This window comes from Hydra viridissima, unplaced genomic scaffold, assembly GCF_058129835.1.
Source record: "Hydra viridissima isolate aposymbiotic clone 2 unplaced genomic scaffold, HvirCarnegie_v1 scaffold_5, whole genome shotgun sequence".
NCBI lineage: Eukaryota > Metazoa > Cnidaria > Hydrozoa > Anthoathecata > Hydridae > Hydra > Hydra viridissima.
Window position 1 is genome coordinate 7,089,665 of NW_028324304.1, and position 18,537 is coordinate 7,108,201.

General features: G+C 31.7%; 4 pseudogenes; 2 read left to right on the forward strand and 2 right to left on the reverse strand.

The window, feature by feature from the left end:
• The window catches only part of LOC149888288 (uncharacterized), a 324,912-nt pseudogene that overhangs the window by 274,986 nt on the left and 31,389 nt on the right, over positions 1-18,537 (forward strand).
• LOC149888302 (uncharacterized) lies at positions 118-3,381 on the reverse strand (annotated as a pseudogene).
• Positions 7,425-8,206, reverse strand: LOC149888303 (uncharacterized; annotated as a pseudogene).
• Positions 9,652-13,651, forward strand: LOC145185325 (receptor-interacting serine/threonine-protein kinase 1-like; annotated as a pseudogene).

The following is an 18,537-nucleotide window of genomic DNA, read 5'->3' on the forward strand; positions in this document are numbered from 1 at the left end:
CCGACCGACCATCCACGACGATCGTCGTGGATGGTCGGTCGGTCGTTATTTCTAAAAAGAATATATATGCTATATTCTTTTTAGAAATAATTTCAAATAAATTGTAAAATAGGCTTTTTACAAAAGTATAACCTTTCCTTTTTCAAGGTCAACAAGCAATGGAAAAGCCCATACTTGATTTTCCTCAGTCTCATAGACCACATCAAACAAAGTTTTTTTTTAAGTCAGGAGTTGACTTGTTTACTCGAAGAACTTCACCTGTACACCAAAAGTATTTTTTAGTATCGATTTTCATTATTTTATGTTGAATAAATTTCCCAACAAGATAATTAACATCATTTAGAATGACAGCCAAGATGTTTGTTTTTTGTTGATTTGCTAATTGAGACAGTCTTGCATTCTTTAATTTTTCACTTAACTCTTCTTTCTCTTTTGCAATCAAAATATCTCGTTCTTTTCTTTCAATAAGAATAACTCTTCTCTCAATGGGCTCTGGAAAAGTCCTTGTTCTAATAACTGATTGTAAATTACTGAACAACTCATAGTTTGTTAAGTCTTTTCGCTTACTACCATGCATTTTAGTTTTGTAAAAATATTTAGGTTCACATTTAACTTCCATAACATACCTATAAAAATCCAACTGTGCTCTCAATATTTTTTTGCTTTTAAATGTGTCAACTAACAAAACATATTCATCATCTGCTTCTTTTGAGGTCAACCACACCTTCGTCTTCAATTTTAACAACTCATTAACCAATTTAGCTTTTTTTAAGAAGACTTTGTCTTCAGCTGTTTTTTTAGCTTTATGCTTTTCAGACAACCTTTCACTCATTTCAAACTTTAATTCTAAATGACGTTGTTTGTATTTATCTTTCATTTTATTAAAGTTTGTTGAAGCTTTTTTTAGCAATGAGTCACGCTCATCTAAAGTCTTTTTATCCAACCAGTCTAGTGTTTTGTTTTTATACCACATAGTATAAGCTTGTATAGTTTGTATTTTGGCATTTGGCTTTGTACGAATTAAAAGATCCAATACCGCAAAGTCACTTTCTGATGCTTTGTTTGTTGTTGGAACATTCTCTGCAGCCTTACTTATATTATCAGAAGGATGCCAATATTTACCTCCAGGAAGTTGATCAGCAGATTGTCTTTCCAGAACAACTAACAAAGAATGACAAATTACTTCTAATGTCTGCTGTGTTGAAATATTTAAATCAGTGTCATTAGTCTCTTCAAATAATTTATCATACAAAATATATTTATGAATATTAACATCAGTTGGACTGAATATAGGTGTTTTCGAGATCATAATCGATGATGCATTTTTACACAAATCTGAAAGTTTCATTTTTAGGGTTAACAAAAATGGATTCATATCAAGAATACTCTTTTGTGATTCAATTATCCGCCAAAGTGGACCTGTAATTATTTTATCAATTATTCCAAGAGCCCGCACTTCTGCTAAATATAATTTTTTGCTAATATCTTCTTTAACTGCAAGTAAAAGATTATTTTGATTTGGCCAATTTTGAAGAAACTCTAAAATATCTTTTGAATGAAAATACAAAGCTGCAGCATTATAATATAATATATTAAATCTGTTACCAACAAAGGGTGCAAGCATACACTTACTTTGTCCTTTACCAGCAAGAAATGCATTAAAATACCCAGCAACTCCAGCTTCATCACTTCCCCTTACATGAAAAGCTTTACATGCAGTTCTTATTAATCTAGTGGCACCTGATTCAGCAGTATTGAATGCAAAAATATTTTCATAACTAGTACTTAAAACTAACTTTTCGAATAAGTTAATTGTTTTATCAGTTTCTGTTGCAAAGTTAGATAATAAATGCAATTTACAAAAAAAATTAGACATTTCAATGAAATCTGCTTGCTCGCCTTTTTTTAAACCTTCCCAGTTCTTTATAACTTTAGGCAGTAACTTTTTCCTCATATCTTTAAGCTTTAAATTAAACAGTGGATTAACTGGCCCAAGATCAGACATGGTAGTTTTAAAAGAACATACAAGGTTAAAAAATCGTTTTCCTTACTGCTACTTTCTAAAATGTCACATATATCATCTAATGTTTTGGTTAACGCATTAATAGTACAATCTGCATCACTGCCAGCCATTTCACATAATCCAAAAGATAAAGTACTTCCATTTGTGGTAGTAACTTGGAAATTTTGAAAATGTCTATGATGTTTAGTGGTACCGTCACTGTGAAGACAATTGCCCGAATTAATTTCTACAGTGTTTATCATTTCTTCTGCAACTTGAAGTTGAGCGAGTGCTAAAGCCTCAGTCATAAATCGAGATTTTGTACCAATTGAGGGAAGCTTCTCTATATCTATCTTTGCTAGTTTTTTTAAAACAATTGTGATGACTTCATTAACTTTGTTCATGCTGACATTCAAAGAAACTAACTCCATAATAACTTCTCTTATATCATTAGAATACCTTCCGTTTTGAAATGTTATTATTCTGCGATCATGGAGAAGAGAACTTGTATTAAAATCTTTATTTTCTTTGCTTAATACTCTAGTGTCAGGAGAGTCTGTATCCTTTTCAGGATTATTTAAACTGTTAGAAGACAAATTTTCATGTTTATTTACTTCCATGCTAAACTTCTTGTTTACATAATACAATTTTTTGCATGTAATTCTTTTTTTCTCATGAAGGAGTGCAACTTTATTGTCACTTTTTTCAAGCTTAACTAACAAAAATTTAACTCTTTTATTAAGATTTTTAATGACTTTATTATAAAAATCTTTTAATTCTTTTATTTCCTTATTTTGTTTCTTTTTTAATTGATGAATCTTTGCTTTATTACTTGCATGTAATAGTTTATATGTCCTTCTAGGGTCGTTAGATGTAAATTTTTTTTTCATATTACTAATACGAACATTAGCAGATTTGAACTTATTTATACAACCAGATGAAGCAAGTTTCAATTTTTTAAAACAGTTTTTCGAGGTTTGTTGGTTCAACTTTCTTTTTTTACCCTTCGTTTTATTTTTTTCACTTGATATGCATAATTCACAACTAGTTTCCGAAATAGGCGGTTTAAAGAGCATCAGCTTATATATATATCTTCTTTTATTGTTTTTTTTTAACGATTTAAATTTATCTACAACAATTTTAATTTTGTTGTACAAGCTCAAATTACTTTCGGTTACTGAAAACAAATTGGAGAATCGGCTTCTGAAATTCGAGCAAACCATTTTCAAAGATTTATCACTCAAGCATAGATACCAATCATATAATTCTTTATTATTCATTATGATAAGGCTAATTTTATACAAATACTGTATTATACAATTAAATTGTTATATTGTTTTTGCAAATTAGTTACCGTAATAATTTTTGAAACAATATTAAGACGGACTGAAAGGAAGTAGAGGACGGGATTTAGCAGGTTTTAACTTAGACTTAAAAATTAAGCTGAATACTCGAATATTAGCAAAAACTTAGTTTTTTTAAAGTTATTTTAGACCAACTTATTCATCACAAAACCAAAAAAAAACCAAAAAAAAACAAAGAAAAATAGTTATATATTATTTTAAAGGATGCTAGAAAGCAAATAAAATAACTTTAAGCTAAAATAATTACAAATAATTAATTGAAACCGCTCCTACAGCCAGATAAACTGATATTGAAAATTCTAGCAGATATTTTATGAAAGATTAATCATTTTACTTTTTGTAAAACGTTTTACTATGGCATAATAGATTAAAAAAATCGGTCTAAATTTAATCTGAAAAAGTCTTCTTTATATATAAAAAACTTCGCAAATTTTGTCTACGGAATTTGTCACGTGACTGAAGTGCCTAATATAACTATTTTATATACTTACTTCAATTATAATATGGTCTTAACGATTATCATTTATCTTAATATGATTCTTTAGGTAATATATCTAAACTAATGATTAAATTTCAAAAGGAAAAAAGTTTTAACTCGCTTAAGAGATTTTTTTCAATGGCCGCGTGCATTTAGAGAACGCGCTTTTTCAAAGCCTAGTAACTAATGACGAAACGACGTTGAACATTGAACATTAGGCCGGATCATAAATTTAAAAAATTTGGAAAATTACTTCGGGAATTTCCAGTAATTGGCTCTCAAATACGCTGAATGCAATGCTGCAAACCGTTTTTCGCTACTACTTTGCTATACTTTGTATTTTTACCTTTGAAGTTTTCAAATAAATTAACTTAAAAACGTTCGTTTTTTACATAATTTATTGATTGAATTTATAATAAAATTCAAATTATTTGAACAGTCAAAACAATATATCATTAGCAAACGTTGATTAGAAACTATACTTAAATGTTCTTAAATTCAGATTTTGTGTCAAAGTGAGGCATCAACTTGCGGCGCTCCAGTTGAACCCGAATATAGCCATCACGATTTTCATGACCATAAACTTTAGATGCTGATTCAGTCGCAATTTTAATCACACGTTCAACACTTTGATTGTGACATGGAAATGGCTCAATGTCAATAACTATGTCTTCAACTGACGAAAGCCATGCCAATATTTGTACAGTTGGAATATGTTTTGTCAGAACAGGTTCCAAGCGGGGCTGTGTTTGCCAGTCAATCAGTTCTTCATAACTAGTCGCTTGAAATCGTATCTCAGGGAGTTGAAATTTTCGATTTGGTATGTCATCTTCACGAGCACGAAGAATTCTCTTCAACGCAAGCTTACGGATCACTTGACGGTTGCCTTTGAGCATAGCCAGAATAATGCTCTCGATATGAGCCGGGTAGCTATTGCGCTTCAAAACTTGCTGAACAATTATTCGATAACGCACAGGAAGAAATCGTGATGTTTCTATCATTTTATAATAGTGTGGAGCAGCATTCCAGCAGTTTGAATGTTTCTTAATGTCAAACCAAACAACCGCATATGAATTCACAATAAATTTAGCCAAAAGTATTACATGTTTTTTTTTTTATAAGCATAGCGCTTATAAGCATATAGAGGCTCAGATTTGGGAAAAAAATAAGCATATGTAAGCATATTCCTGAGCCTTGATAAACTATTTAAAAAATTAGAATTTTATTTAGTTAAAGATTTTAAATATATTTCTAAATTTAAACCAACAAAAACAACAAAAATCGAAGTTTATGTTTTGCAATGCAATGACTTAATGAAGTAATGAAGTCATTGTATTGCAAAACCTAAACCTCAATACTTGAACATAAAAACATAAAGTTTAGAAGTCGCTCTGAAGTGTTTTATTTCTCTCTTTTTTTTTCTCTCTCTCGCTTTTAATGTGTAGTTTATTTAATACCTTATTTAAAATGTTTATTTTATTTTTAAGTTTTATTTTCAGATACTGATAAAATAATAATAATAATGTCAAAGATAATAAAGAGAAAGCAGCCTACATTGGCAGCGTTTGGTTTCACAAAAAATGTTATGCACAGAGGAGAAATGAGTGCAATCCGATTGCCGTTAGAAGCTGTTGAAACTAGTGTTGAATGCAAACATTGCAAAAAATTATTTAAAAGCCAACAAGGACTAGCTTTTCATGTTAAAGTTATTCACGGAATTAGCAAACAAGATTGTAAACATTCACAATCACAAGTTCTTCAAAGAAACGAAGAACTTATCACTCTAGCAGTGAAAGATGTGCTCAATATATAGTCAACAAAGTTGTTAGTGAAATGAAAAAAAGTGAAGAGTCTCGCCAATTAGCTGGTAAGAAACGCCACCAATATACTGCTGCCTTTAAAGCAGAAGCAATTAACGCCTATGGTTATGAGGCAAATCAAGAAACTATAGCAGAGTCGTTTGGTGTAACACAAAGTCAGATTTCGCGATGGCTTAAAAAAAAAGAAACTATTATTAAAGATGCCGAATCATCCTATCGCAGATTGTTTCTGAAGGGAAGACGTTCCACAAAATATCTTGAACTGTACGAAGCTATTTACAATGAATTTTTACAAGCCAGATCGAAAGGTCATATTGTAAACTTTTCCTGGCTTTGGAGTAAAGCTAGAAATATACAATTAAACATTGATCCAAACGTGGAAATAAAACTTCATGTTATAGTTCGATTTTTACAAAAAAAAGAGTTAAAAATGAGATCGAAACAAAGAAACAAAAGGAAACATAAGAAAGAAATGGAACCATTATTACAGAAATGGCATGCCACATTCAGAGAAAAGTGTATCAGAACAGGTTCTAAAGATCCAAGTTACGACAAAAAATGGGGACGGTACCAACCTGGACAAAGGCTCAATGTTGACCAGAGCCCACTTCCCTTTGTTGTTCATGGTAAGAAAACTTATGAGTACGTACCCAAGGGTCAAGGTGCAACACATAATACATGGATCTCACAACCCGGCTCAGGATTGGAAAAAAGGCAATGTTCCCTTCAAATTATGTTTCGCCCAGAAGGAGAGCAACCAAAGCTAGCCATCATTTTTAGAGGTCAAGGAAAACGCATTTCAAAAGACGAAAAGTTAGCATGGCACAAAGATATTCACGTTTACTTCCAGCAAAATGCTTGGTTAGACCAAAACGTCTGTAAGCACTGGTGTGATAAAACACTTCTTCCATTTGTAAAAGAACAAAAGCTTGATAAATTTGTTCTTTTGCTGGACAACTTGAAGGGACAGATGCAGGAGGATTTTAAAGATGCTGTGGCTGCTGCTAAAGGACTTCTCTGGTACGGTCTACCAAGTGCCACTGACCTTTGGCAACCAGTTGACGCAGGATAAGCTGCCACTCTGAAAAGACTTATTGCCATTGAACATCAAAAATGGCTCGATAGAGATAATCATTCTGATAGATGGTTCAGTAATGAAATGCCCTACACTGCAAAAGAGAGACGAATTTTGATTACACATTGGGCAGGGGAAGCATGGAAAGCTTTAAACACTTCAAAGTATGACAAGCAAAGGAAGAAATGTTGGACGATGACTGGATGTTTAATGACTTCTGATGGCTCAGAAGATTCGCTAGTTAAACCAGAGGGCCTTGATTGTTATAAAGTTCCCCCACCATCCATCATTGATCCTGGAAGTGATCAACCCATAGGAAATCAGGGTGATATTCAACCAGTGGAGGTAGATGATGCTATAAATGAAAGTGCCAACGAAATTCTTCCAGATGACACCTTTATTGGTCCGGACGAGAAGGAATGCGAAGTTCATATCTTTGATTTTATTGATAACATTTGTATATAGTATATATGTTTTATTTTTTATTATCATACTATAACATTAATTCAGCTACATTAAAACCAAAGCAAATACAGAGCATAAGTCAACTTTTTATTTTTCTTATACCCATTAACCTTAAGTAACGCGTACACTTTAAGAAAGTATTGAAATAAGCATATTTTATTAGAAATATGCTTAAGCTTTAGCATATTTTTGAGCCTCTTTTAACTTTTTGCTTAAGCATACCCGAGCCTGTTTCAAAAATTTCATATGCTTATAAAAAAAAAAACATGTAGTTCATTTGATGGATCTTCAGTAGATATATAGAGGCGTAGAACACGGTTTGCTAGTGTCAACCACCTTGCATGGTTTAGTCGCCCAGGTGTTCTAGAATTAAATCTATCTGGTACAACACCTGTCTTCACCGCATTAACAATTTCGAAAAAGTACAGTTGATCACTGCTTAACAACTGCTTATTGCATATAATAGGTTCACCAACAAGTATGGCAAAGCTGACTATGGGTTTCTTAACAGACATTGAAATAGACTTGCCAATTGGTCCATTAAATGAATGGGGTCCAGTTGTTGCACCATCTAAGGAGTGAAAAAGATGTCGCAAAGGAAGCTCGTTCAGATGTAAAAGACAAATGGACCAGTGCAGTGGTCGACCAAGTTCAATTTCCATTCTGCGTATAACTCCATTGTTTAAACCAGTATTAACGTTAGTTGAATCAGAACCAATACAAACAAGGTTCGTGCAGTCAACAGTATCAATTATTGAATCTGCAATGGATTTGGCTGATCCACTTGTTGGCGTACAATGATCAACATACTTTGAATTTGGCTCTGATAAAATGGAAATATGTGCCTCAGAAATCACAGTCTGCCTATCCCCCTCAAGTTTTAAAGTCTGATCTTTCCTTCCATCAAAATACAATCCAGTAATTCTACAATCAGCATTTTTACAGGATGTTCTCAGTAGTTTTCGTTCTCTGCGAATTTAAATTCCGATCCATTGGCCCCATATGTTCTATACCAAAATCAACCAGAGTTGCTGATACAATCGCGGCAACTGCTCTATCTGATATGCCAAAACCATCTGCTTGTAGAGCAATATTTTTTAAACAACGGTTTTTCAGACGAGTTGATGTGACTTCGGTATCGACATCTGATACGGAAGGGGAATAAGTTTCGGTGTCAGAATTGTTGTCTGTTTCATTATCTGATTCATTATCAGATGCATCAACGACTCTGGCACACTTAACTGCAGTCTCTTCCTTTGATAATGAAACAGATTTTCGTTTTAAACGCCTCTCAGCACGTGCGGATTCCTTCTTGTCGATTCCAGCTATTCTGCCAACACGTATAGTGCGTTGATCAGTTAGGAAGTCATGCTCAATTGCTGGCACCTTCAGAACCATTGGACAGCAACAAGACGAAAGTTCTTTGCATTTACACGAAAAAATGTCAAACAATGTGTCAAGATCTTTTTCTATTTCATCTTGTTTGACTGTTGCAGACTTTGATCGAATCACTTTCTGAACATTGCCTATGTACTTCTCCAGCTGTAATTCTATGCCTCGAAGACTTATAGTAGGAACTGATGCTTTAATCCATATCTGAGAAAGTTTCTCTGCTAGTTTCTTACAAACAGACCGTAGTGGTTCAGTTTCATAATTCTTCTCAGACAAGTATGCTTTGCCTACTTGCTTGTGGGTTGGTAAGCAAAAATTGGGTAATTCACGACCTTCTCCAAAAAGTATATGACGATTCTTTGAAGCTTTAGATCTTGAAATCATTATTGTTTTACAATTTTATAACATATCAGAATTTCAGTTAATTTCTAAAAATACAAGATGAGACGGATAAATTCTGCAATCAGTTGATAAAAGCAGAAATTAATAAACAATCATATAAAAATAGAATAATATAATAATACTAATATAATAATATAAAGTTATAATAGCGTTGGAGTTAATCATATCATTAGGGTTAATTTAGTTAGGTAGGTATAGGTTTGGGTCAATTTCATAACCTTTGGATTATATCTAGTATTAGGGTTAAATGCATGTTTCAGTTAATGCATGTACTAAAGTAAATATACTTAGCATATAAAACCTTAAAACTTAAAAATGCAAAGTATAATCAATTCTTTAGAAATATTTTTTTTGTAAATATTAAACAACACCATATCACGCCACTTTGCACAAATTCTAAAAAAAATTAAGTTTTATCATCCGGCCTATTGAACATTAACTCTAGGAATTAAATTATAGATGAATTAAAAATTTGAAATTGAGTTTACAAAAAGATTAGTTTAAACTGATGCTAAAAGTAAAGTATAATTTTATTCCAGTGAGAATGTCAACTATTAGAATAACTAAAAGCATTACATTTCTATATTGTTATTTCTGTTCGTGACTATTGTCACGAACCGAAATTTCAATACAGAATTTCAATAACTATAGTAATGGTTAGCCAATTTTCTGTCCGTTCTCTTCCTGTAATGGTAAGCCACTGTTTTGCCATCACTGGCTAGCCGCTGTTTTGCCATCACTGGCTAGCCACGGCTGGTCCATAAAAAAAATCCTTAGAGCAAAACGGAGCTTCGCCAACGTTGGCAGCCGCAGCTGGTCCAGCGCGGCAGCCTACACAGGACCAGTGCGGGACCATTATATCCTTGCTGTCTGGGCTAATGCTAAATAGCTATCAGATCTTATAGCATGGAATTCAAGTGTAAATTAATCTCCACTTACATGCACTCTTACCTCTGCCACAATCAAGGAGTTTGTAAACTATCCTTTAAAAGTTTCTCATTGTAATTCACATACGCAGTTAGTTGAAGGATGTGTCAAATTGGTAACTAATGCTGCAAGCCATGTTTACACACATGAGCGAAGAGAATCATATATACGTGCTCAGCTTGAAGGTAGACATTTAATGTCACGAAATAGAAGCAAAAAAGATATGGCAACTCTCGTAAAACTGTAGGGAAGTAGATAAATACTTTCAAAAATGTTTAAAAAGCTAAAAACTTCGACCTTTATTGTTATATATACTTTTTATTTTTTTTACTCTTTTCCTACGTCTATGCATAGTGTACGTCGTACACCATGCGACTTGATAAAAAAAAATATCACCGCTATTCCATAAACAAATATAAATATAATGACTAACGTCTAAAACGACCAAAAATGTGAAATATTGAAATCAAAATTTACCGAGCTAGCACTTATTAGAATTTTAACTACTCTCTTTTAATATTTGAAAAAAAAAAAAAAAAAATTGACACACCCTAATATATAAAAACTAAATAGTGCCTTTGTCAATAATTTTATAACAGTTATTTAGGTTTTTAGAAAATTATATTTTTTAGTCAGAAAAAGTAATATCGTAATGAATCGATAAGTACCGTTGTCGTTTGAAAAACGTTATGAAATACGATATTTATGATAATTGAATAATAAATACCGTAATGAATCGATAAATATTGAAATTTATCGTGAAAACTTTTTGGGTACGATATTATTGTAGTATAAAAAAACTTACGAAATGCACATTCCCATATCTTATCGTATCGTATCGTAATAAAAAAAGTTTCGATACGCAGACCCTTAACTAAGATAAGTTATGTTACTTGACAAAGGCAGCTTTTGGCGACTTATCCTAAAGATTTCGTAAATCACTTAAAACCCCACTGGCAAAGTTTCCATTATCAAGAGCAACTCATACTTTCTGTAATATCGATAAAAGCATCAGCTGTAGAATGCTTTTTACGAAAACCAAACAAGTGGTTACATAAGCATTGATTTTGGTTTAGGAAGTTGTATAACAAGTTATGCAACTGTGGAAGGAAAAGACGTGCTGTTATTTTGGATATCTCTATAGTTATGTTAAATTAAAGTGAAAAGGTCAATACTTTTTTACGAAAGAATTACTTTTTACTTATATATGAAATATACGGTGGTGTACAAAATAATAGGTAACAATAAGGATAATACGTTTATTACATCATATTTATGAATATCCTTGACATAACCGCGGGAATCCCACATATATTTCTAACCTCACTTTCTTATTTATACTGTGTTGTTTGCTGGTGGTGTATAAACAAGTTTGTGCGTGTATTTATTTGATTAATATGAACACTTCAAATTAAGGTGTGTAAAATAATAAGTAATATATTTTTAAAATTAAATTAATCACAATAAAAATTTAATTTATTTACTTCAAAGATGAACTTTCACACTTACTATGAAATTTATTGAATTAAAATGAAAATATTTACTTTTTAGGGAGAAATTAAAAAAAGAGAATAAAAATAAAAGAAAAATGAAACTAAAAGAAGTAAACTAAGAGAAATTTAATCATAACTTTACGAAACCAGGGTAAAACTTTGAAAGAAGTTTCAAATTTAATGCACTGTTCAATTAATATGGAATGCAATGCAATTTAAAAAAAAAACAACACCCGAAACATGTGATCGAAAGAGGAAAGCATCTATAAAAGATTACAAAAAATATTATTCTTTATTCTAAAAGAATCCTTTTGCAAGAAATAAAAACTACTCTTGGCCTGAAAACTGATGTTTTATATGTTAGAAAAAGGCTTACTCAACAAAGTGTGAAAGCATGAACCTACAAGAGTATTGCTCATTATGAAGTTTCTGAGTTGCCTTTAAACTTCAGTTATAAAATTGGAGAAGGGTCTTCTGCAAATGTCTTTAAGTTGACTTTAAGAAATAAACAAAGGGCTGTTAAAGTTATCAAGACACAGTTTTGGCAACATAAGGTTCATTCAATTGCAACAAAGCTTAGACAGTTAAAACACAAAAATCTTATAAGGTTTAAGGGATATTCTACAAGACCAACTGCACTTATTTTTGAGTTATGCTCTATAGAAATCTGCAATGTACAGATATCTAATTTATCTCAATTGATTCAACATTTAAATGAACAAAATGGTTTTTCTTTTCTTCAGAGATTGAATTTTATTTATTAGTCATCTAATGGTATCACGTACTTACATGAAAATGGGATTGTTCATAAAGATATTAAACCTTCTAATCTGCTTGTAACTGGCACAACGAAAGATACAACTATCAAAGTTAGCGATTTTGATGATTTTGTAGATATTAAGGAGATAATTGCCTTGTCTATGACAAAACAAAATATAAATGGTATGACTTTAGCTTATACATCTCCTGAAATTGATAAATGTGAAGTTGAAGCGCCAAATCAAAAATCTGATATCTATGCACTTGAAATCACTGCATTTGAGAATTTCTGACTTTTCATCAGCCTGGCATGGTATCATACCTGTGCTGAAGGATATAATTTTAATGAATGCCATAGTATCAGGCAAAAGACCAAAAGTAAATCATCTTTTTACTATTTATGGTGAAGAGAACATAAATCTCCATAAATTTACAAAACTAATTCAACAATGTTGGCAAGATAATCCTTCTTTACGACCAAGTATATCTGTGGTATTTGTTTAGATTTTTTAATAATCATTTGTCTAATTACAAAAGGTAAGAAGTTAAAAAAATATTTACTCCAGGTTTAACTTATTGTATTCTAGTGGACAGAAAGTTTAGCTCATATTATGGATTTTGTTATGGTAAGACTTCTTTTGACAATTTTAAACATTATTTTATTAGAATTATTGAAACAGAGATGAAATTAGATTTCTATTAGTTTTTTGGGATTTATCTGGATAGTTTTCAGGGAGTTACTCTGTATGATCTGAGTTTTTTTTTAATTTTACAATCTTGTATTAAATGCTTTGTATTTCACAGGATGTTACAAGTGATCACTGTTTTGGAGCTAAAGAAGATACAGAAGTATTTTTTTTTAAATTTATATCATTGCATTTTCTCGTGTAAGTTTAATTAGAAAACTGCTTCTCTTGAATTCAATACACTGTAAGAATATCATTTAAAAACAATATGTTTGTGCTCCAAGGAAAAATTCTGCATGTGAACTCTAAACAGGAAAGTTGGTTATAGATTTTTACTCCATTACAGCGCAGCCGTAAATTATTTTTTTAATCATCTCAAAACTCCACAGCTTTTTTAATTTATTTTTTAGTTAGTTTGTAAGGAATGCTTTAACTGTTGCTCTCAAAATATTGATTTCAAAAAATATATTTTTGTAATAGTCAACAGTTTTCAGTTATTGTGGCGATGAAAGTATTGGTCATAGATCAATTTTAGATTTTTCTTTTGAGTAAGTTTTTCTTTGTAATAAGATTTTGTTGTATTTGAACATAAAACCTACTGTTTATATTTACAGCTGGATAACCAAGTTGTTTTCTTTAACCTGGGTATTTATGTATACTTTACCCTTTCAACATGTTTAAAATTTTTTTTCAGACATTTTTTCTTACATGATCCTTATCCAGCTTTATCTGGTAAAGTAAATCAAGCATCTAAATACTTTTCAGCTTGTAGTGAAACTGTAGGTTAATTAAACAGGTCTACAAAAAAATAACTTTTTTTCTGTTGCATGAGATATTTAAACTGATTTTTATGTACTTTTAAACGCTGAATCTAAATATAAGGTCCGTTTTTGTTGGTAAGCTCTAGTTTTTTTGCAATAACCAATTTATTTATTTTTTAAAAAGTATGTTTTTTATAGGTATTTTTATTCAATAGGAATAAAAAAAAGTAACCATATCATTGTTTTTATTAGATCAAATATATAATATGATGGCTTCTTTAAATCGACATAAGTGCAAGCATATGCCTAACTCATTCTGTTATATCTGTGGTTGCTATACACTTATTCGACAAAGACGAAACATTACTAATTTTGTAAAACTAGCATATAAATTATATTTTGATATTAAGCTTGACGACCAAGAAAAAAAGTGGGCTCCACATACTGTGTGCCATATTTGTGAAGAAAGTCTTCGAGATCGGACAAAAAGAAAAAGAAAGAATTTATCTTTTGGAGTTCCCATGGTTTGGAGGGAACCACAAAATCACATTGACGACTGCTATTTTTGTCTTGTTAAAACTACTAGTATTGGCAAAATTAAGAGGCAAAAAATAGCTTATCCCAACATTCCTTCTGCTATTAGACCAATTCAACATTCTAAAGAGATTTCATTTCCAATTTTAAAAGGTTTATTTTTGTTAGAAGACGAGAAAAGTATGTCTGCTACAGAAACAGAAGAATTTTTACCAGATTTGGAAGACTTCTCATCTAATGCTACACAATTCAGTTTGCCTCAGTGTTTTAGTCAGATAGAACTGAATGACTTAGTTCGTGATTAAGGACTTTCTAAGCAAGCAGCAGAAGTATTAGCATTACGTTTAAAGGAACGAAACCAACTTGATAGTTTTGCAAAAGTTTCTTACTTTAGAACAAGAGATGAAAACTTTTTTTCAGAAGTCAATTTATTTGTTTACAGTCATGATATATCAGGTCTCCTATTACAATTAGGTATTTCTTTATATAATCCAATAGAATGGAGACTTTTTATAGCTCAAAGCGAAGCCTCATATGCGCCCTATTGCACAATGGAAATATTTTTGGTTCTGTACCAATTGGTCATTCTGTTCATTTGCAAGAAACTTACGATGACATTAAAATGGTGCTTAACTTGATTAAATATCGCGAACATAACTGGATTATTTGTGTAGATCTAAAGATGGTTAACTTTCTACTTGGTCAGCAGAAGGGTTTTACAAAGTTTTCATGTTATCTCTGTATGTGGGATAGTCGAGCAAGAAATCAACACTGGATACAAAAAGAATGGCCCATTCGCAAGACTCTCGCAGTGGGCATGCAAAATATTGTGAATGAACCGATTGTTAGTCGAAATAAAATAGTTTTTCCACCACTCCATCTTAATCTTGGATTCATGAAACAACTTGTTAAAGCACTGAAAACTGATAGTGATTGCTTTCGGTATATAGTTACATCATTACCAGGTTTGTCAATAGAGAAAAAAAAAGCAAGAGTTTTTAATGGGCCACAAATTCGTTATCTTATAAAAGATAAAGAATTCATTAAAACAATGAATATCAAAGAGAAAACAGCTTGGTTGTCGTTTGTGGTTGTTGTAGAAAAATTTCTTGGTAAAAAAGCAGAAAACTATGCAGATTTAGTTGATGAAATGTTGAAAGCCTTTTGTGATCTTGGATGCAAAATGAGTATAAAACTTCATATAAGATTGTTTTATCATGTTTTTTTTTAGTTTTAAAAAAGATTGCAGATTACATTGTTTAAAGACTATATAAATAGTCATTAAACAATGTAATCTGCAATCTTTTTTAAAACTAAAATAAAACATGATTTTGTTATTAATCAATAAAAAGTTGATAATTTTGGTAGGAGTTTATTTATAGGACGATATTTATAAAATGTTTATTTTAAACAGTTCACTTTTTTTTTCATCTGCTTTCTGCTTTTGTTTTAGTTTGGTAAACAACTTTTATTGTAAAAAATATATCATAGCACTTCCAAATGAGTATCAAATCTGTATTTTAGAACTATTTCTAATGTTTTGCAATATAAAAAAATGTTTATTGCAAAAAATCTATAGCTTTCCATAAAAATCTGATGCCAGATTTGAATTCAGCTTATCAAAATTATGTAAGAACAAGTGTCAAATTTAATGCAATAAATTTTTTGTAAACCTGTGTTATCTGTGTGATTTTTATTCTAATTTAGTTTTCATAATAGCTTTCCTTAATCTGATGAAATCACCAAATCTAAATCTTTTTTTTAAGAGTGTTGTTTTATGGTGAATGAAGATCTACCAAATCAGGTAAAACATTTTTTATTCTGAAATCATGGGTTTGATGCTATTTTTTAATTTCAAGTTAAAATTTCAAATTCAAAAGAATTTATTAAATTTATCTCATTATCAAATGAATAATAGAAGAGTATGCTGATGAATCGTTCTAATTTTAATATCAATACGTAATTAAATTATAATCTTTTAAGTTTATATATTGGACTTCAAGTACTTTTTTAAATAAAAGAATTCTGTAAGTCAGTAAGCAATTGTAGATTTTGCATAAAATACATTTTAGTTTTCAAAAGTTATAACTTGTATTGATATTTTTTTTTATTTTTTAAGATATGAAATAGAAATAAAATATAGATAATATTTAGTAAAGATATTTTTTTCAGATGGATGTTGAAAATGACTCTGCACTTTGTCTTGACTCAGATATTATATCAGAAACAGATGTCAGTTTCAGCAGCAAAATATATGAAGAAGTTTCAACCAATCTTGAAGTTGTAAGTAATACATTTTTATTGATATCTTTGAGAAGAGCAAATAAGAACAACTTTACTCTTAAGTTTTATTTAAAGTTTGATCCTGATAGTTACGCCAAAATTGATAACCTATTTTTAGAATTTGAATCAAAAAGTGAAAATGAAGCCTTACAGGTTTTGTATTTTTTGCAAAATGTACTCGTCTTATTTAACCAATATGTGGCTAGCGTCAGTTTAAACTGACAGTCACATTACCCGATTTAATTTGCAAAATAACAAACATTCTTTGCATTTTTCGTAATAATTACGTCATGTGTGAATGTATGATGCTGATAATAAAGTAAACTGCATTAACTTAATTTAATTTTTGCTCAGTTGACACACTTTAGTAGCGTTGATTAATATTTTTCGAACATGAGTGTTTCGTCAAGAAAAAGGTATGCATATATGTTTTGTTTTTAGTTGAAACATAGATTAAATATATTGTTAAATATCGTTTTAACATTTGAATATTCGGTATAGTCAACAAAGCTAGTCTTCTTAAATTTTTATGCGATTTCTGTGCTTCAGTTTAAACTGACACTAGCCGCAGGAGGGTACAGGTTTTCAAACAGTTTATTCACCTCGGAATAGAAGGCATTTTCATCAGTTTGTAGACACTGTATGACTCCTTGTAAATGTATGAGCCTTATCTTATACAAAATAATTAAACTACAGCAGTCTGGTAATTATGTAAGTTACTGTGACCCACCTTATTTCCCTTCTGAGTTCTTATATTTGAAGGTTGAGAGTTGTTTATTGTTAATTTTTATTATTATTTTACTGCTATTTTATAATGACGTAATTTGTGGGAATGCTTTGACGTCATTTCAACATCAGAGCAAATAAATAAGTAATTACTAATTTCATATATTTTGCAGGTACCGGCTTCATGAGGTGCTACAATTGCTAGAAGATACAGACGATGAATGTCTTCAGAGCGCCGAAATATCAATTGTTCCTCCAATAACCTCTGGTGCAGACACTGACGAAGATTCTGGTGATGAGAATGAGGTGTGTGGAGATCCAAACAATCTCAATCGTAATCAACTTCTGGCGGAAGCGACGATGAAACTACGAAGACCCAATGGAACTGATGTTATTGGAATGGAAGAGTCGGACGGTGCAGAAGACACTGCAGAGGAGGACAATGCAGAAAATAATACACAGGACACTGCAGATGATATAGTGGAACAGGGTCCGCAGCACAAGAGAACAAAGAAACAAGTTCCGTATAAACCGTCATGGGTCAAAAGCGACTTCAAGGAGGCCGTCAGAAAGGAAAAGTTTCCATGGACCATACCCCCACCTAAAGTAGAAAACCATCTGTCACCAGTGTCATTATTTGAGTTGTTCATGACACCAGAATTAATGCACAGAATATGCAACGAAAGCAAAGAATACGCTGCTCAAAAAGGCCATGACAATTTTGATCTGGAAATTACATCACTCAAGCTTTTCCTATCGATTCTTCTAATAAGCGGCTATGCTCCTCTGCCTCGTCGCCCTATGTATTGGGAAACTGCGGGGGATGTACACAATTCCATGGTGTCGGCAACTATGTCACGCAATAAGTTCAGTTCCATAATGAGTAATATACATTTTGCCAATAAAAACGAACTTGATATGACTGACAGGTTTGCCACAGTCCGCCCTCTTATCCAGTCCATTAATGCTGCTTGCCTGGCAAACTTTCAGCCTGAACAAATCATCAGCATCGACGAAAGTATGATCCCTTATTACGGAAAACACGGTGCAAAGCAATACATCCATGGCAAACCCATCAAGTTCGGGTATAAGATGTGGGTGGCAGCAACTCGTTTGGGATACGTAATCAATTTCTACCCATATCAAGGTGCCGGCACGACAGATAAAGATCTGGGCCTCGGTGGATCAAAGCAATGGACAAGCTGCCTCGTGGCTCGTATGACGTTGCCCTGGATCAAAAGGTTAATGTATGCTTGGTACGCTGGCATGACAGTAAGGTTGTGACAGTCGCATCAACTTACGCTGGTGTCGCACCACTTTGCAAAGCTAAGAGATATTCATCAGCACAGAAGAAGCGCATAGACGTTGAT